The sequence below is a fragment of the Canis lupus genome, chromosome 28, assembly GCF_048164855.1.
Source record: "Canis lupus baileyi chromosome 28, mCanLup2.hap1, whole genome shotgun sequence".
NCBI lineage: Eukaryota > Metazoa > Chordata > Mammalia > Carnivora > Canidae > Canis > Canis lupus.
The window spans coordinates 44,159,134-44,180,754 of NC_132865.1; positions in this window are offsets into that span (position 1 = coordinate 44,159,134).

Consider the following 21,621-nt stretch of genomic DNA (forward strand, 5'->3'; position numbering starts at 1 on the left):
TCTGCCCTGTCCTCAGCTCTCACAGGGAAGCATGTCTTGAAGCCAGCTGTCAACTAGCTGCATTCCTATGGCAGTGAGAAGGTAGCAGTACTCTGAGTCAGGAGGTTCCAAGATTACCACTCTACTGCACCTGGAGATACCCTCCAGGTCTGCATTGTTAACTTGTACTCAGAAGCCTCTGGCAATCGTCTCTGGTGAAGACGTATGAAACTCACTCTGCAGGCAGTGTGGAACTGTGAGGGACTGAGGGTGGGCTCAACTCTCAGAAGTAAGATGCTTTTGGACAAGGCGTTCAGCTACCTTCTCACATATGGAACTTAGTATGTAGCACCTGTCTACCACAAGAATTACTGGGAAATCGTGAATTGAGCTTGGAGGCACTCGTCGTGTGTGCCGGGAGATTCCAATTACCTCTCCCAGCACTTCCGTCAAACAGCGAGCCTAGGCCTTTTAGAAGCCAAGGGTACCAGCAGGCTGGATGTGGAGGTACAGGCCATAAGCTCAACTCTCAGAAGTGTGTATGCATGGGAGGCAGATGTCTGCTACCCGCTCGTACATGGGATTTGGAACCTAGCTACACTCTGGTTGAGGAAAGCCGTTGGAAATCGCTGTATTCAACTCAGATACACGGGAGTTCAGGCCCAGTGCTCACACATGCTTTTCCCGCAACCTCTCCCAGCCACTAACATAAGGATGTTAGCAGCTACTCCTACAGTCAGGCAGCATGCGGGAGGGTTCTGCCCTGTCCTCAGCTCTCACAGGGAAGCATGTCTTGAAGCCAGCTAGCTGTCAACTAGCTGCATTCCTATGGCAGTGAGAAGGTAGCAGTATTCTGAGTCAGGAGGTTCCAAGATTACCAGTCGACTGCACCTGGGGATACCCTCCAGGTCTGCATTGTTACCCTGCGTCTCAGAAGCCTCTGGCAAAAGTCTCTGCTGAAGACCTGCGAAACTCACTCTGCAGGCAGTGTGGAACTGTGAGGGACTGAGGCTGAGCTCAACTCTCAGAAGTAAGATGGTTTTGGACAAGGCGTTCAGCTACCCTCTCACGTATGGAACTTAGTATGTAGCACCAGTCTACCACAGGAATTACTAGGAAATCGCTGAACTGAGCTTGGAGGCACTAGTCTTGTGTGCCGGGTGATTCCAATTACCTCTCCCAGCACTTCCGTCAAACAGCGAGCCTAGGCCTTTTAGAAGCCAAGGGTACCAGCAGGCTGGCTGTGGAGGTACAGGCCATAAGCTCAACTCTCAGAAGTGTGTATCCATGGGAGGCAGATGTCTGCTACCCACTCGGACATGGGAGTTGGAACCTAGCTACACTGTGATTGAAGAAGGCCATTGGAAATCGCTGTATTCAACTCAGATACACGGGAGTTCAGGCCCAGTGCTCACACATGCTTTTCCCGCAACCTCTCCCAGCCACTAACATTAGGATGTTAGCAGCTACTCCTACAGTCAGGCAGGATGCGGGAGGGTTCTGCCCTGTCCTCAGCTCTCACAGGGAAGCATGTCTTGAAGCCAGCTGTCAACTAGCTGAATTCCTATGGCAGTGAGAAGGTAGCAGTACTCTGAGTCAGGAGGTTCCAAGATTACCACTCTACTGCACCTGGAAATACCCTCCAGGTCTGCATTGTTAACTTGTACTCAGAAGCCTCTGGCAATCGTCTCTGGTGAAGACGTGTGAAACACACTCTGCAGGCCGTGTGGAACTGTGAGGGACTGAGGGTGGGCTCAACTCTCAGAAGTAAGATGCTTTTGGACAAGGCGTTCAGCTACCTTCTCACATATGGAACTTAGTATGTAGCACCTGTCTACCACAAGGATTACTGGGAAATCGTGAATTGAGCTTGGAGGCACTCGTCTTGTGTGCCGGGAGATTCCAATTACCTCTCCCAGCACTTCCATCAAACAGCGAGCCTATGCCTTTTAGAAGCCAAGGGTACCAGCAGGCTGGATGTGGAGGTACAGGCCATAAGCTCAACTCTCAGAAGTGTGTATGCATGGGAGGCAGATGTCTGCTACCCGCTCGTACATGGGATTTGGAACCTAGCTACACTCTGGTTGAGGAAAGCCGTTGGAAATCGCTGTATTCAACTCAGATACACGGGAGTTCAGGCCCAGTGCTCACACATGCTTTTCCCGCAACCTCTCCCAGCCACTAACATAAGGATGTTAGCAGCTACTCCTACAGTCAGGCAGCATGCGGGAGGGTTCTGCCCTGTCCTCAGCTCTCACAGGGAAGCATGTCTTGAAGCCAGGTAGCTGTCAACTAGCTGCATTCCTATGGCAGTGAGAAGGTAGCAGTATTCTGAGTCAGGAGGTTCCAAGATTACCAGTCGACTGCACCTGGGGATACCCTCCAGGTCTGCATTGTTACCCTGCGTCTCAGAAGCCTCTGGCAAAAGTCTCTGCTGAAGACCTGCGAAACTCACTCTGCAGGCAGTGTGGAACTGTGAGGGACTGAGGGTGGGCTCAACTCTCAGAAGTAAGATGCTTTTGGACAAGGCGTTCAGCTACCCTCTCACGTATAGAACTTAGTATGTAGCACCAGTCTACCACAGGAATTACTAGGAAATCGCTGAACTGAGCTTGGAGGCACTAGTCTTGTGTGCCGGGTGATTCCAATTACCTCTCCCAGCACTTCCGTCAAACAGCGAGCCTAGGCCTTTTAGAAGCCAAGGGTACCAGCAGGCTGGCTGTGGAGGTACAGGCCATAAGCTCAACTCTCAGAAGTGTGTATCCATGGGAGGCAGATGTCTGCTACCCACTCGGACATGGGAGTTGGAAACTCAATACACTGTGATTGAAGAAGGCCATTGGAAATCGCTGTATTCAACTCAGATACACGGGAGTTCAGGCCCAGTGCTCACACATGCTTTTCCCGCAACCTCTCCCAGCCACTAACATTAGGATGTTAGCAGCTACTCCTATAGTCAGGCAGGATGCGGGAGGGTTCTGCCCTGTCCTCAGCTCTCACAGGGAAGCATGTCTTGAAGCCAGCTGTCAACTAGCTGCATTCCTATGGCAGTGAGAAGGTAGCAGTACTCTGAGTCAGGAGGTTCCAAGATTACCACTCTACTGCACCTGGAGATACCCTCCAGGTCTGCATTGTTAACTTGTACTCAGAAGCCTCTGGCAATCGTCTCTGGTGAAGACGTGTGAAACTCACTCTGCAGGCAGTGTGGAAGTGTGAGGGACTGAGGGTGTGCTCAACTCTCAGAAGTAAGATGCTTTTGGACAAGGCGTTCAGCTCCCTTCTCACATATGGAACTTAGTATGTAGCACCTGTCTACCACAAGAATTACTGGGAAATCGTGAATTGAGCTTGGAGTCACTCGTCTTGTGTGCCGGGAGATTCCAATTACCTCTCCCAGCACTTCCGTCAAACAGCGAGCCTAGGCCTTTTAGAAGCCAAGGGTACCAGCAGGCTGGATGTGGAGGTACAGGCCATAAGCTCAACTCTCAGAAGTGTATGCATGGGAGGCAGATGTCTGCTACCCGCTCGTACATGGGATTTGGAACCTAGCTACACTCTGGTTGAGGAAAGCCGTTGGAAATCGCTGTATTCAACTCAGATACACGGGAGTTCAGGTCCAGTGCTCACACATGCTTTTCCCGCAACCTCTCCCAGCCACTAACATAAGGATGTTAGCAGCTACTCCTACAGTCAGGCAGCATGCGGGAGGGTTCTGCCCTGTCCTCAGCTCTCACAGGGAAGCATGTCTTGAAGCCAGCTGTCAACTAGCTGCATTCCTATGGCAGTGAGAAGGTAGCAGTATTCTGAGTCAGGAGGTTCCAAGATTACCAGTCGACTGCACCTGGGGATACCCTCCAGGTCTGCATTGTTACCCTGCGTCTCAGAAGCCTCTGGCAAACGTCTCTGCTGAAGACCTGCGAACTCACTCTGCAGGCAGTGTGGAACTGTGAGGGACTGAGGCTGAGCTCAACTCTCAGAAGTAAGATGGTTTTGGACAAGGCGTTCAGCTACCCTCTCACGTATGGAACTTAGTATGTAGCACCAGTCTACCACAGGAATTACTAGGAAATCGCTGAACTGAGCTTGGAGGCACTAGTCTTGTGTGCCGGGTGATTCCAATTACCTCTCCCAGCACTTCCGTCAAACAGCGAGCCTAGGCCTTTTAGAAGCCAAGGGTACTAGCATGCTGGCTGTGGAGGTACAGGCCATAAGCTCAACTCTCAGAAGTGTGTATGCATGGGAGGCAGATGTCTGCTACCCGCTCGTACATGGGATTTGGAACCTAGCTACACTCTGGTTGAGGAAAGCCGTTGGAAATCGCTGTATTCAACTCAGATACACGGGTGTTCAGGCCCAGTGCTCACACATGCTTTTCCCGCAACCTCTCCCAGCCACTAACATAAGGATGTTAGCAGCTACTCCTACAGTCAGGCGGCATGCGTGAGGGTTCCTCCCTGCCCTCAGCTCTCACAGGGAAGCATGTCTTGAAGCCAGCTGTCAACTAGCTGCATTCCTATGGCAGTGAGAAGGTAGCAGTACTCTGAGTCAGGAGGTTCCAAGATTACCACTCTACTGCACCTGGAGATACCCTCCAGGTCTGCATTGTTAACTTGCGTCTCAGAAGCCTCTGGCAAACGTCTCTGGTGAAGTCGTCCGAAACTCACTCTGCATTAGTGTGGAACTGTGAGGGACTGAGGGTGAGCTCAACTCTCAGCAGTAAGATGATTTTGGACAAGGCGTTCAGCTACCTTCTCACATATGGAACTTAGTATGTAGCACCAGTCTACCCCAGGAATTACTGGGAAATCGCTGGATTGAGCTTGGAGGCACTAGTCTTGTTGCCGGGAGATTCCAGTTACCTCTCCCAACACTTCGGTGAAGCAGCGAGCCTAGGCCTTTTGGAAGCGAAAGCTAGCTGCAGGCAGGAGGTAGGGATACAGGCCATTAGCTCAACTCTCAGAAGGTTGTATGCATGGGAGGCAGATGTCTGCTACCCACTCGTACATGCGAGTGGGAACCTACTACACTCTGATGAAAAAGGACTTTGGAAATCGCTGTATTCAACTCAGATACACGTGGGTTCAGGCACAACGATTCCACATGCTTTTCTCACAACCTTTCCCTGCCACTAACTTGAGGACGTTAGCAGCTCCTACTACAGTCAAGCAGGATTCGGGAGGGTTGTGCCCTGTCCTTAGGTCTCACAGGGAAGCATACCTTGAAGCCAGCTGTCAACTAGCTGCATACTTATGGCAGGGTGAAGGTAGCAGTATTCTGAGACAGGAGGTTCCCAGATTACCACTCTACTGCACCTGGAGATACCCTCCAGGTCTGCATTGTTAACTTGCGTCTCAGAAGCCTCTGGCAAACGTCTCTGGTGAAAACGTGCGAAACTCACTCTGCCGGCAGTGTCGAACTGTGAGGGACTGAGGGTGAGCTCAACTCTCAGAAGTAAGATGTTTTTGGACAAGGCGTTCAACTACCTACTCACGTATGGAACTTAGTATGTAGCACCAGTCTACCCCAGGAATTACTAGGAAATTGCTTGATTGAGCTTGGAGGCACTCGTCTTATGTGCCGGGAGATTCCAGTTACCTCTCCCAACACTTGCGTCAAGCAGCGAGCCTAGGCATTTTGGAAGCGAAAGGTAGCGGCAGGCAGGATGTTGGGTTACAGGCCATAAGCTCAACTCTCAGAAGTGTGTATGCATGGGTGGCAGATGTCTGCTACCCACTCGGACATGGGAGTTGGAACCTAGCTACACTCCTATTGAAGAAGGACTTTGGAAATCGCTGTATTCAACTCAGATACACGGGAGTTCAGGCCCAATGCTTACACATGCTTTTCCCACAAACTATCCCAGCCACTAACAGAAGGAGGTTAGCAGGTACGTCTACAGTCAGGCAGGATGCGGGAGGGTTCTGCCCTGTCCTCAGCTCTCACAGGGAAGCATGCCTAGAAGCCAGGTCTCAACTAGCTGCATTCTTATGACAGTGTGAAGGTAGCAGTATTCTGAGTAATGCGGTTCCGAGATTACCACTCTACTGCACCTGGAGATACCCTCCAGGTCTGCATTGTTAACTTGCGTCTCAGAAGCCTGTGGCAAACGTCTCTGGTGAAGACCTGCGAAACTCACTCTGCAGGCAGTGTGGAACTGTGAGGGACTGAGGGTGAGCTCAACTCTCAGAAGTAAGATGCTTTTGGACAAGGCGTTCAGCTACATTCTCACGTATGGAACTTAGTATGTAGCACCTGTCTACCCCAGGAATTACTAGGCAATCGCTGGAATGAGCTTGGAGGCCCTAGTCTTGTGTGCCGGGAGATTCCAATTACCTCTCCCAACACTTCCGTCAAACAGCGAGCCTAGGCCTTTTAGAAGTGAAAGGAACCAGGAGGCTGGATGGGGAGGTACAGGCCTTAAGCTCAACTCTCAGAAGTGTGTATGCAGGGGAGACAGATGTCTGCTACCCACTCTGACATGGGAGTTGGAAACTAGCTACACTCTGATTGAAGAAGGCCATTGGAAATCACTGTATTCAACTCAGATACACAGGAGTTCAGGCCCAATGCTTACACATGCTTTTCCCGCAACCTCTCTCAGCCACTAACATTAGGATGTTAGCAGCTGCGCCTACAGTCAGGCAGGATGCGGGTGGGTTCTGCCCTGTCCTCAGCACTCCCAGGGAAGCATGCCTAGAAGCCAGCTCTCAACTAGCTGCATTCTTATGGCAGTGTGAAGGTAGCAGTATTCTGAGTCAGGAGGTTCCCAGATTACCACTCTACTGCACCTGGAGATACCCTCCAGGTCTGCATTGTTAACTTGCGTCTCAGAAGCCTCTGGCAAACGTCTCTGGTGAAAACGTGCGAAACTCACTCTGCCGGCAGTGTCGAACTGTGAGGGACTGAGGGTGAGCTCAACTCTCAGAAGTAAGATGTTTTTGGACAAGGCGTTCAACTACCTACTCACGTATGGAACTTAGTATGTAGCACCAGTCTACCCCAGGAATTACTAGTAAATCGCTTGATTGAGCTTGGAGGCACTCGTCTTGTGTGCCGGGAGATTCCAGTTACCTCCCCAACACTTGCGTCAAGCAGCGAGCCTAGGCATTTTGGAAGCGAAAGGTAGCGGCAGGCAGGATGTTGGGTTACAGGCCATAAGCTCAACTCTCAGAAGTGTGTATGCATGGGTGGCAGATGTCTGCTACCCGCTCGGACATGGGAGTTGGAACCTAGCTACACTCCTATTGAAGAAGGACTTTGGAAATCGCTGTATTCAACTCAGATACACGGGAGTTCAGGCCCAATGCTTACACATGCTTTTCCCACAAACTATCCCAGCCACTAACAGAAGGAGGTTAGCAGGTAAGTCTACAGTCAGGCAGGATGCGGGAGGGTCCTACCCTGTCCTCAGCTCTCACAGGGAAGCATGCCTTGAAGCCAGCTCTCAACTAGCTGCATTCTTATGATAGTGTGAAGATAGCAGTATTCTGAGTAAGGAGGTTCCCAGATGACCACTCTACTGCACCTGGAGATACCCTCCAGTTCGGCATTGTTAACTTGCGTCTCAGAAGCCTCTGGTAAACGTCTCTGGTGAAGACGTGCGAAACTCACTCTGCAGGCAGTGTGGAACTGTGAGGGACTGAGGGTGAGCTCAACTCTCAGCAGTAAGATGATTTTGGACAAGGCGTTCAGCTACCTTCTCACATATGGAACTTAGTATGTAGCACCAGTCTACCCCAGGAATTACTGGGAAATCGCTGGATTGAGCTTGGAGGCACTAGTCTTGTTGCCGGAAGATTCCAGTTACCTCTCCCAACACTTCGGTGAAGCAGCGAGCCTAGGCCTTTTGGAAGCGAAAGCTAGCCCCAGGCAGGAGGTAGGTATACAGGCTATAAGCTCAACTCTCAGAAGTGTGTATACATGGGAGGCAGATGTCTGCTACCCACTCGTACATGCGAGTGGTAACCTACTACACTCTGATGAAAAAGGACTTTGGAAATCGCTGTATTCAACTCAGATACACGTGGGTTCAGGCACAACGATTCCACATGCTTTTCTCACAACCTTTCCCTGCCACTAACATGAGGACGTTAGCAGCTCCTTCTACAGTCAAGCAGGATACGGGAGGGTTGTGCCCTGTCCTTAGCTCTCACAGGGAAGCATACCTTGAAGCCAGCTGTCAACTAGCTGCATACTTATGGCAGGGTGAAGGTAGCAGTATTCTGAGACAGGAGGTTCCCAGATTACCACTCTACTGCACCTGGAGATACCCTCCAGGTCTGCATTGTTAACTTGCGTCTCAGAAGCCTCTGGCAAACGTCTCTGGTGAAGACGTCCGAAACTCACTCTGCAGGCAGTGTGGAACTGTGAGGGACTGAGGGTGAGCTCAACTCTCAGAAGTAAGATGTTTTTGGACAAGGCGTTCAACTACCTACTCACGTATGGAACTTAGTATGTAGCACCAGTCTACCCCAGGAATTACTAGGAAATCGCTTGATTGAGCTTGGAGGCACTCGTCTTGTGTGCCGGCAGATTCCAGGTACCTCTCTCAACACTTGCGTCAAGCAGCGAGCATAGGCATTTTGGAAGCGAAAGGTAGCGGCAGGCAGGATGTTGGGTTACAGGCCATAAGCTCAACTCTCAGAAGTGTGTATGCATGGGTGGCAGATGTCTGCTACCCACTCGGACATGGGAGTTGGAACCTAGCTACACTCCTATTGAAGAAGGACTTTGGAAAACGCTGTATTCAACTCAGATACACGGGAGTTCAGGCCCAATGCTTACACATGCTTTTCCCACAAACTATCCCAGCCACTAACAGAAGGAGGTTAGCAGGTACGTCTACAGTCAGGCAGGATGCGGGAGGGTCCTGCCCTGTCCTCAGCTCTCACAGGGAAGCATGCCTTGAAGCCAGCTCTCAACTAGCTGCATTCTTATGACAGTGTGAAGGTAGCAGTATTCTGAGTAAGGAGGTTCCCAGATTACCACTCTACTGCACCTGGAGATACCTTCCAGGTCTGCATTGTTAACTTGCGTCTCAGAAGCCTCTGGCAAACGTCTCTGGTGAAGACGTGCGAAACTCACTCTGCAGGCAGTGTGGAACTGTGAGGGACTGAGGGTGAGCTCAACTCTCAGCAGTAAGATGATTTTGGACAAGGCGTTCAGCTACCTTCTCACATATGGAACTTAGTATGTAGCACCAGTCTACCCCAGGAATTACTGGGAAATCGCTGGATTGAGCTTGGAGGCACTAGTCTGGTTGCCGGGAGATTCCAGTTACCTCTCCCAACACTTCGGTGAAGCAGCGAGCCTAGGCCTTTTGGAAGCGAAAGCTAGCTGCAGGCAGGAGGTAGGGATACAGGCCATAAGCTCAACTCTCAGAAGTGTGTATGCATGGGAGGCAGATGTCTGCTACCCACTCGTACATGCGAGTGGGAACCTACTACACTCTGATGAAAAAGGACTTTGGAAATCGCTGTATTCAACTCAGATACACGTGGGTTCAGGCACAACGATTCCACATGCTTTTCTCACAACCTTTCCCTGCCACTAACATGAGGACGTTAGCAGCTCATCTACAGTCAAGCAGGATGCGGGAGGGTTGTGCCCTGTCCTTAGCTCTCACAGGGAAGCATGTCTTGAAGCCAGCGGTCAACTAGCTGCATACTTATGGCAGGGTCAAGGTAGCAGTATTCTGAGACAGGAGGTTCCCAGATTACCACTCTACTGCACCTGGAGATACCCTCCAGGTCTGCATTGTTAACTTGCGTCTCAGAAGCCTGTGGCAAACGTCTCTGGTGAAGACCTGCGAAACTCACTCTGCAGGCAGTGTGGAACTGTGAGGGACTGAGGGTGAGCTCAACTCTCAGAAGTAAGATGCTTTTGGACAAGGCGTTCAGCTACATTCTCACGTATGGAACTTAGTAAGTAGCACCAGTCTACCCCAGGAATTACTAGGAAATCGCTTGATTGAGCCTGGAGGCACTCGTCTTGTGTGCCGGGAGATTCCAGTTACCTCTCCCAACACTTGCGTCAAGCAGCGTGCCTAGGCATTTTGGAAGCGAAAGGTAGCGGCAGGCAGGATGTTGGGTTACAGGCCATAAGCTCAACTCTCAGAAGTGTGTATGCATGGGTGGCAGATGTCTGCTACCCACTCGGACATGGGAGTTGGAACCTAGCTACACTCCTATTGAAGAAGGACTTTGGAAATCGCTGTATTCAACTCAGATACACGGGAGTTCAGGCCCAATGCTTACACATGCTTTTCCCACAAACTATCCCAGCCACTAACAGAAGGAGGTTAGCAGGTAAGTCTACAGTCAGGCAGGATGCGGGAGGGTCCTGCCCTGTCCTCAGCTCTCACAGGGAAGCATGCCTTGAAGCCAGCTCTCAACTAGCTGCATTCTTATGACAGTGTGAAGGTAGCAGTATTCTGAGTAAGGAGGTTCCCAGATTACCACTCTACTGCACCTGGAGATACCCTCCAGGTCTGCATTGTTAACTTGCGTCTCAGAAGCCTCTGGCAAACGTCTCTGGTGAAGACGTGCGAAACTCACTCTGCAGGCAGTGTGGAACTGTGAGGGACTGAGGGTGAGCTCAACTCTCAGCAGTAAGATGAATTTGGACAAGGCGTTCAGCTACCTTCTCACATATGGAACTTAGTATGTAGCACCAGTCTACCCCAGGAATTACTGGGAAATCGCTGGATTGAGCTTGGAGGCACTAGTCTTGTTGCCGGGAGATTCCAGTTACCTCTCCCAACACTTCGGTGAAGCAGCGAGCCTAGGCCTTTTGGAAGCGAAAGCTAGCTGCAGGCAGGAGGTAGGGATACAGGCCATAAGCACAACTCTCAGAAGTGTGTATGCATGGGAGGCAGATGTCTGCTACCCACTCGTACATGCGAGTGGGAACCTACTACACTCTGATGAAAAAGGACTTTGGAAATCGCTGTATTCAACTCAGATACACGTGGGTTCAGGCACAACGATTCCACATGCTTTTCTCACAACCTTTCCCTGCCACTAACATGAGGACGTTAGCAGCTCCTTCTACAGTCAAGCAAGATGCGGGAGGGTTGTGCCCTGTCCTTATTCTCACAGGGAAGCATACCTTGAAGCCAGCTGTCAACTAGCTGCATACTTATGGCAGGGTGAAGGTAGCAGTATTCTGAGACAGGAGGTTCCCAGATTACCACTCTACTGCACCTGGAGATAACCTCCAGGTCTGCATTGTTAACTTGCGTCTCAGAAGCTCTGGCAAACGTCTCTGGTGAAGACGTCCGAAACTCACTCTGCAGGCAGTGTGGAACTGTGAGGGACTGAGGGTGAGCTCAACTCTCAGAAGTAAGATGTTTTTGGACAAGGCGTTCAACTACCTACTCACGTATGGAACTTAGTATGTAGCACCAGTCTAACCCAGGAATTACTAGGAAATCGCTTGATTGAGCTTGGAGGCACTCGTCTTGTGTGCCGGGAGATTCCAATTACCTCTCCCAACACTTGCGTCAAGCAGCGAGCCTAGGCCTTTTGGAAGCGAAAGGTAGCGGCAGGCACGATGTAGGGTTACAGGCCATAAGCTCAACTCTCAGAAGTGTGTATGCATGGGAGGCAGATGTCTGCTACCCACTCGGACATGGGAGTTGGAACCTAGCTACACTCCTATTGAAGAAGGATGTTGGAAATCGCTGTATTCAACTCAGATACACGGGAGTTCAGACCCAATGCTTACGCATGCTTTTCCCACAACGTATCCCAGCCACTAACATAAGGAGGTTAGCAGGTACGTCTGCAGTCAGGCAGGATGCGGGAGGGTTCTGCCCTGTCCTCAGCTCTCGCAGGGAAGCATGCCTAGAAGCCAGCTCTCAACTAGCTGCATTCTTTTGACAGTGTGAAGGTAGCAGTATTCTGAGTAAGGCGGTTCCGAGATTACCACTCTACTGCACCTGGAGATACCCTCCAGGTCTGTATTGTTAACTTGCGTCTCAGAAGCCTGTGGCAAACGTCTCTGGTGAAGACCTGCGAAACTCACTCTGCAGGCAGTGTGGAACTGTGAGGGACTGAAGGTGAGCTCAACTCTCAGAAGTAAGATGCTTTTGGACAAGGCGTTCAGCTACATTCTCACGTATGGAACTTAGTATGTAGCACCTGTCTACCCCAGGAATTACTAGGCAATCGCTGGAATGAGCTTGGAGGCCCTAGTCTTGTGTGCCGGGAGATTCCAATTACCTCTCCCAACACTTCCGTCAAACAGCGAGCCTAGGCCTTTTAGAAGTGAAAGGAACCAGCAGGCTGGATGGGGAGGTACAGGCCTTAAGCTCAACTCTCAGAAGTGTGTATGCAGGGGAGACAGATGTCTGCTACCCACTCTGACATGGGAGTTGGAAACTAGCTACACTCTGATTGAAGAAGGCCATTGGAAATCGCTGTATTCAACTCAGATACACAGGAGTTCAGGCCCAATGCTTACACATGCTTTTCCCGCAACCTCTCTCAGCCCCTAACATTAGGATGTTAGCAGCTGCGCCTACAGTCAGGCAGGATTCGGGTGGGTTCTGCCCTGTCCTCAGCACTCCCAGGGAAGCATGCCTAGAAGCCAGCTCTCAAGTAGCTGCATTCTTATGGCAGTGTGAAGGTAGCAGTATTCTGAGTAAGGAGGTTCCCAGATTACCACTCTACTGCACCTGGAGATACCCTCCAGGTCTGCATTGTTAACTTGCGTCTCAGAAGCCTCTGGCAAACGTCTCTGGTGAAGACGTCCGAAACTCACTCTGCAGGCAGTGTTGAACTGTGAGGGACTGAGGGTGAGCTCAACTCTCAGAAGTAAGATGTTTTTGGACAAGGCGTTCAACTACCTACTCACGTATGGAACTTAGTATGTAGCACCAGTCTACCCCAGGAATTACTAGGAAATCGCTTGATTGAGCTTGGAGGCACTCGTCTTGTGTGCCGGGAGATTCCAGTTACCTCTCCCAACACTTGCGTCAAGCAGCGAGCCTAGGCATTTTGGAAGCGAAAGGTAGCGGCAGGCAGGATGTTGTGTTACAGGCCATAAGCTCAACTCTCAGAAGGGTGTATGCATGGGTGGCAGATGTCTGCTACCCACTCGGACATGGGAGTTGGAACCTAGCTACACTCCTATTGAAGAAGGACTTTGGAAATCGCTGTATTCAACTCAGATACACGGGAGTTCAGGCCCAATGCTTACACATGCTTTTCCCACAAACTATCCCAGCCACTAACAGAAGGAGGTTAGCAGGTAAGTCTACAGTCAGGCAGGATGCGGGAGGGTCCTGCCCTGTCCTCAGCTCTCACAGGGAAGCATGCCTTGAAGCCAGCTCTCAACTAGCTGCATTCTTATGACAGTGTGAAGGTAGCAGTATTCTGAGTAAGGAGGTTCCCAGATTACCACTCTACTGCACCTGGAGATACCCTCCAGGTCTGCATTGTTAACTTGCGTCTCAGAAGCCTCTGGCAAACGTCTCTGGTGAAGACGTGCGAAACTCACTCTGCAGGCAGTGTGGAACTGTGAGGGACTGAGGGTGAGCTCAACTCTCAGCAGTAAGATGATTTTGGACAAGGCGTTCAGCTACCTTCTCACATATGGAACTTAGTATGTAGCACCAGTCTACCCCAGGAATTACTGGGAAATCGCTGGATTGAGCTTGGAGGCACTAGTCTTGTTGCCGGGAGATTCCAGTTACCTCTCCCAACACTTCGGTGAAGCAGCGAGCCTAGGCCTTTTGGAAGCAAAAGATAGCTGCAGGCAGGAGGTAGGGATACAGGCCATAAGCTCAACTCTCAGAAGTGTGTATGCATGGGAGGCAGATGTCTGCTACCCACTCGTACATGCGAGTGGGAACCTACTACACTCTGATGAAAAAGGACTTTGGAAATCGCTGTATTCAACTCAGATACACGTGGGTTCAGGCACAACGATTCCACATGCTTTTCTCACAACCTTTCCCTGCCACTAACATGAGGACGTTAGCAGCTCCTTCTACAGTCAAGCAGGATGCGAGAGGGTTGTGCCCTGTCCTTAGCTCTCACAGGGAAGCATGTCTTGAAGCCAGCGGTCAACTAGCTGCATACTTATGGCAGGGTCAAGGTAGCAGTATTCTGAGACAGGAGGTTCCCAGATTACCACTCTACTGCACCTGGAGATACCCTCCAGGTCTGCATTGTTAACTTGCGTCTCAGAAGCCTCTGGCAAACGTCTCTGGTGAAGACGTCCGAAACTCACTCTGCAGGCAGTGTGGAACTGTGAGGGACTGAGGGTGAGCTCAACTCTCAGAAGTAAGATGTTTTTGGACAAGGCGTTCAACTACCTACTCACGTATGGAACTTAGTATGTAGCACCAGTCTACCCCAGGAATTACTAGGAAATCGCTTGATTGAGCTTGGAGGCACTCGTCTTGTGTGCCGGCAGATTCCAGTTACCTCTCCCAACACTTGCGTCAAGCAGCGAGCCTAGGCATTTTGGAAGCGAAAGGTAGCGGCAGGCAGGATGTTGGGTTACAGGCCATAAGCTCAACTCTCACAAGTGTGTATGCATGGGTGGCAGATGTCTGCTACCCACTCGGACATGGGAGTTGGAACCTAGCTACACTCCTATTGAAGAAGGACTTTGGAAATCGCTGTATTAAACTCAGATACACGGGAGTTCAAGCCCAATGCTTACTCATGCATTTCCCACAAACTATCCCAGCCACTAACAGAAGGAGGTTAGCAGGTACGTCTACAGTCAGGCAGGATGCGGGAGGGTCCTGCCCTGTCCTCAGCTCTCACAGGGAAGCATGCCTTGAAGCCAGCTCTCAACTAGCTGCATTCTTATGACAGTGTGAAGGTAGCAGTATTCTGAGTAAGGAGGTTCCCAGATTACCACTCTACTGCACCTGGAGATACCCTCCAGGTCTGCATGGTTAACTTGCGTCTCAAAGCCTCTGGCAAACGTCTCTGGTGAAGACGTGCGAAAATCACTCTGCAGGCAGTGTGGAACTGTGAGGGACTGAGGGTGAGCTCAACTCTCAGCAGTAAGATGATTTTGGACAAGGCGTTCAGCTACATTCTCACATATGGAACTTAGTATGTAGCACCAGTCTACCCCAGGAATTACTGGGAAATCGCTGGATTGAGCTTGAAGGCACTAGTCTTGTTGCCGGGAGATTCCAGTTACCTCTCCCAACACTTCGGTGAAGCAGCGAGCCTAGGCCTTTTGGAAGCGAAAGCTAGCTGCAGGCAGGAGGTAGGGATACAGGCCTTTAGCTCAACTCTCAGAAGTTTGTATGCATGGGAGGCAGATGTCTGCTACCCACTCGTACATGCGAGTGGGAACCTACTACACTCTGATGAAAAAGGACTTTGGAAATCGCTGTATTCAACTCAGATAAACGTGGGTTCAGGCACAACGATTCCACATGCTTTTCTCACAACCTTTCCCTGCCACTAACATGAGGACGTTAGCAGCTCCTTCTACAGTCAAGCAGGATGCGGGAGGGTTGTGCCCTGTCCTTAGCTCTCACAGGGAAGCATGTCTTGAAGCCAGCTGTCAACTAGCTGCATACTTATGGCAGGGTGAAGGTAGCAGTATTCTGAGACAGGAGGTTCCCAGATTACCACTCTACTGCACCTGGAGATACCCTCCAGGTCTGCATTGTTAACTTGCGTCTCAGAAGCCTCTGGCAAACGTCTCTGGTGAAAACGTGCGAAACTCACTCTGCCGGCAGTTTCGAACTGTGAGGGACTGAGGGTGAGCTCAACTCTCAGAAGTAAGATGTTTTTGGACAAGGCGTTCAACTACCTACTCACGTATGGAACTTAGTATGTAGCACCAGTCTACCCCAGGAATTACTAGGAAATCGTTTGATTGAGCTTGGAGGCACTCGTCTTGTGTGCCGGGAGATTCCAGTTACCTCTCCCAACACTTGCGTCAAGCAGCGAGCCTAGGCCTTTTGGAAGCGAAAAGTAGCGGCAGGCACGATGTAGGGTTACAGGCCATAAGCTCAACTATCAGAAGTGTGTATGCATGGGAGGCAGATGTCTGCTACCCACTCGGACATGGGAGTTGGAACCTAGCTACACTCCTATTGAAGAAGGATGTTGGAAATCGCTGTATTCAACTCAGATACTCGGGAGTTCAGGCCCAATGCTTACACATGCTTTTCCCACAACCTATCCCAGCCACTAACAGAAGGAGGTTAGCAGGTACGTCTACAGTCAGGCAGGATGCGGGAGGGTTCTGCCCTGTCCTCAGCTCTCACAGGGAAGCATGCCTAGAAGCCAGCTCTCAACTAGCTGCATTCTTATGACAGTGTGAAGGTAGCAGTATTCTGAGTAAGGCGGTTCCGAGATTACCACTCTACTGCACCTGGAGATACCCTCCAGGTCTGCATTGTTAACTTGCGTCTCAGAAGCCTGTGGCAAACGTCTCTGGTGAAGACCTGCGAAACTCACTCTGCAGGCAGTGTGGAACTGTGAGGGACTGAGGGTGAGCTCAACTCTCAGAAGTAAGATGCTTTTGGACAAGGCGTTCAGCTACCTTCTCACGTATGGAACTTAGTATGTAGCAGCAGTCTACCACACGAATTACTAGGCAATCGCTGGAATGAGCTTGGAGGCCCTAGTCTTGTGTGCCGGGAGATTCCAATTACCTCTCCCAACACTTCCGTCAAACAGCGAGCCTAGGCCTTTTAGAAGTGAAAGGAACCAGCAGGCTGGATGGGGAGGTACAGGCCTTAAGCTCAACTCTCAGAAGTGTGTATGCAGGGGAGACAGATGTCTGCTACCCACTCTGACATGGGAGTTGGAAACTAGCTACACTCTGATTGAAGAAGGCCATTGGAAATCGCTGTATTCAACTCAGATACACAGGAGTTCAGGCCCAATGCTTACACATGCTTTTCCCGCAACCTCTCTCAGTCACTAACATTAGGATGTTAGCAGCTGCGCCTACAGTCAGGCAGGATGCGGGTGGGTTCTGCCCTGTCCTCAGCACTCCCAGGGAAGCATGCCTAGAAGCCAGCTCTCAACTAGCTGCATTCTTATGGCAGTGTGAAGGTAGCAGTATTCTGAGTCAGGAGGTTCCCAGATTACCACTCTACTGCACCTGGAGATACCCTCCAGGTCTGCATTGTTAACTTGCGTCTCAGAAGCCTCTGGCAAACGTCTCTGGTGAAGACGTCCGAAACTCACTCTGCAGGCAGTGTGGAACTGTGAGGGACTGAGGGTGAGCTCAACTCTCAGAAGTAAGATGTTTTTGGACAAGGCGTTCAACTACCTACTCACGTATGGAACTTAGTATGTAGCACCAGTCTACCCCAGGCACTACTAGGAAATCGCTTGATTGAGCTTGGAGGCACTCGTCTTGTGTGCCGGGAGATTCCAGTTACCTCTCCCAACACTTGCGTCAAGCAGCGAGCCTAGGCATTTTGGAAGCGAAAGGTAGCGTCAGGCAGGATGTTGGGTTACAGGCCATAAGCTCAACTCTCAGAAGTGTGTATGCATGGGAGGCAGATGTCTGCTACCCACTCGGACATGGGAGTTGGAACATAGCTACACTCCTATTGAAGAAGGATGTTGGAAATCGCTGTATTCAACTCAGATACTCGGGAGTTCAGGCCCAATGCTTACACATGCTTTTCCCACAACCTATCCCAGCCACTAACAGAAGGAGGTTAGCAGGTACGACTACAGTCAGGCAGGATGCGGGAGGGTTCTGCCCTGTCCTCAGCTCTCACAGGGAAGCATGCCTAGAAGCCAGCTCTCAACTAGCTGCATTCTTATGACAGTGTGAAGGTAGCAGTATTCTGAGTAAGGCGGTTCCGAGATTACCACTCTACTGCACCTGGAGATACCCTCCAGGTCTGCATTGTTAACTTGCGTCTCAGAAGCCTGTGGCAAACGTCTCTGGTGAAGACCTGCGAAACTCACTCTGCAGGCAGTGTGGAACTGTGAGGGACTGAGGGTGAGCTCAACTCTCAGAAGTAAGATGCTTTTGGACAAGGCGTTCAGCTACATTCTCACGTATGGAACTTAGTATGTAGCACCTGTCTACCCCAGGAATTACTAGGCTATCGCTGGAATGAGCTTGGAGGCCCTAGTCTTGTGTGCCGGGAGATTCCAATTACCTCTACCAACACTTCCGTCAAACAGCGAGCCTAGGCCTTTTAGAAGTGAAAGGAACCAGCAGGCTGGATGGGGAGGTACAGGCCTTAAGCTCAACTCTCAGAAGTGTGTATGCAGGGGAGACAGATGTCTGCTACCCACTCTGACATGGGAGTTGGAAACTAGCTACACTCTGATTGAAGAAGGCCATTGGAAATCGCTGTATTCAACTCAGATACACAGGAGTTCAGGCCCAATGCTTACACATGCTTTTCCCGCAACCTCTCTCAGCCACTAACATTAGGATGTTAGCAGCTGCGCCTACAGTCAGGCAGGATGCGGGTGGGTTCTGCCATGTCCTCAGCACTCCCAGGGAAGCATGCCTAGAAGCCAGCTCTCAACTAGCTGCATTCTTATGGCAGTGTGAAGGTAGCAGTATTCTGAGTCAGGAGGTTCCAAGATTACCACTCTACTGCACCTGGAGATACCCTCCAGGTCTGCATTGTTAACTTGCGTCTCAGAAGCCTGTGGCAAACGTCTCTGGTGAAGACCTGCGAAACTCACTCTGCAGGCAGTGTGGAACTGTGAGGGACTGAGGGTGAGCTCAACTCTCAGAAGTAAGATGCTTTTGGACAAGGCGTTCAGCTACCTTCTCACGTATGGAACTTAGTATGTAGCAGCAGTCTACCACACGAATTACTAGGCAATCGCTGGAATGAGCTTGGAGGCCCTAGTCTTGTGTGCCGGGAGATTCCAATTACCTCTCCCAACACTTCCGTCAAACAGCGAGCCTAGGCCTTTTAGAAGTGAAAGGAACCAGCAGGCTGGATGGGGAGGTACAGGCCTTAAGCTCAACTCTCAGAAGTGTGTATGCAGGGGAGACAGATGTCTGCTACCCACTCTGACATGGGAGTTGGAAACTAGCTACACTCTGATTGAAGAAGGCCATTGGAAATCGCTGTATTCAACTCAGATACACAGGAGTTCAGGCCCAATGCTTACACATGCTTTTCCCGCAACCTCTCTCAGCCACTAACATTAGGATGTTAGCAGCTGCGCCTACAGTCAGGCAGGATGCGGGTGGGTTCTGCCCTGTCCTCAGCACTCCCAGGGAAGCATGCCTAGAAGCCAGCTCTCAAGTAGCTGCATTCTTATGGCAGTGTGAAGGTAGCAGTATTCTGAGTAAGGAGGTTCCCAGATTACCACTGTACTGCACCTGGAGATACCCTCCAGGTCTGCATTGTTAACTTGCGTCTCAGAAGCCTCTGGCAAACGTCTCTGGTGAAGACGTCCGAAACTCACTCTGCAGGCAGTGTGGAACTGTGAGGGACTGAGGGTGAGCTCAACTCTCAGAAGTAAGATGTTTTTGGACAAGGCGTTGAACTACCTACTCACGTATGGAACTTAGTATGTAGCACCAGTCTACCCCAGGAATTACTAGGAAATCGCTTGATTGAGCTTGGAGGCACTCGTCTTGTGTGCCGGGAGATTCCAGTTACCTCTCCCAACACTTGCGTCAAGCAGCGAGCCTAGGCCTTTTGGAAGCCAAAGGTAGCGGCAGGCAGGATGTTGGGTTACAGGCCATAAGCTCAACTCTCAGAAGTGTGTATGCATGGGTGGCAGATGTCTGCTACCCACTCGGACATGGGAGTTGGAACCTAGCTACACTCCTATTGAAGAAGGACTTTGGAAATCGCTGTATTCAACTCAGATACACGGGAGTTCAGGCCCAATGCTTACACATGCTTTTCCCACAAACTATCCCAGCCACTAACAGAAGGAGGTTAGCAGGTAAGTCTACAGTCAGGCAGGATGCGGGAGGGTCCTGCCCTGTCCTCAGCTCTCACAGGGAAGCATGCCTTGAAGCCAGCTCTCAACTAGCTGCATTCTTATGACAGTGTGAAGGTAGCAGTATTCTGAGTAAGGAGGTTCCCAGATTACCACTCTACTGCACCTGTAGATACCCTCCAGGTCTGCATTGTTAACTTGCGTCTCAGAAGCCTCTGGCAAACGTCTCTGGTGAAGACGTGCGAAACTCACTCTGCAGGCAGTGTGGAACTGTGAGGGACTGAGGGTGAGCTCAACTCTCAGCAGTGAGATGATTTTGGACAAGGCGTTCAGCTACATTCTCACATATGGAACTTAGTATGTAGCACCAGTCTACCCCAGGAATTACTGGGAAATCGCTGGATTGAGCTTGGAGGCACTAGTCTTGTTGCCGGGAGATTCCAGTTACCTCTCCCAACACTTCGGTGAAGCAGCGAGCCTAGGCCTTTTGGAAGCGAAAGCTAGCTGCAGGCAGGAGGTAGGGATACAGGCCATAAGCTCAACTCTCAGAAGTGTGTATGCATGGGAGGCAGATGTCTGCTACCCACTCGTACATGCGAGTGGGAACCTACTACACTCTGATGAAAAAGGACTTTGGAAATCGCTGTATTCAACTCAGATACACGTGGGTTCAGGCACAACGATTCCACATGCTTTTCTCACAACCTTTCACTGCCACTAACATGAGGACGTTAGCAGCTCCTTCTACAGTCAAGCAGGATGCGGGAGGGTTGTGCCCTGTCCTTAGCTCTCACAGGGAAGCATGTCTTGAAGCCAGCGGTCAACTAGCTGTATACTTATGGCAGGGTCAAGGTAGCAGTATTCTGAGACAGGAGGTTCCCAGATTACCACTCTACTGCACCTGGAGATACCCTCCAGGTCTGCATTGTTAACTTGCGTCTCAGAGGCCTCTGGCAAACGTCTCTGGTGAAGACGTGCGAAACTCACTCTGCAGGCAGTGTGGAACTGTGAGGGACTGAGGGTCAGCTCAACTCTCAGCAGTAAGATGTTTTTGGACAAGGCGTTCAAATACCTACTCACGTATGGAACTTAGTATGTAGAACCAGTCTACCCCAGGAATACTAGGCAATCGCTTGATTGAGCTTGGAGGCACTCGTCTTGTGTGCAGGGAGATTCCAATTACCTCTCCCAACACTTGCGTCAAGCAGCGAGCCTAGGCCTTTTGGAAGCGAAAGGTAGCGGCAGGCACGATGTAGGGTTACAGGCCATAAGCTCAACTCTCAGAAGTGTGTATGCATGGGAGGCAGATGTCTGCTACCCACTCGGACATGGGAGTTGGAACCTAGCTACACTCCTATTGAAGAAGGATGTTGGAAATCGCTGTATTCAACTCAGATACTCGGGAGTTCAGGCCCAATGCTTACACATGCTTTTCCCACAAACTATCCCAGCCACTAAAAGAAGGAGGTTAGCAGGTACGTCTACAGTCAGGCAGGATGCGGGAGGGTTCTGCCCTGTCCTCAGCTCTCACAGGGAAGCATGCCTAGAAGCCAGCTCTCAACTAGCTGCATTCTTATGACAGTGTGAAGGTAGCAGTATTCTGAGTAAGGCGGTTCCGAGATTACCACTCTACTGCACCTGGAGATACCCTCCAGGTCTGCATTGTTAACTTGCGTCTCAGAAGCCTGTGGCAAACGTCTCTGGTGAAGACCTGCGAAACTCACTCTGCAGGCAGTGTGGAACTGTGAGGGACTGA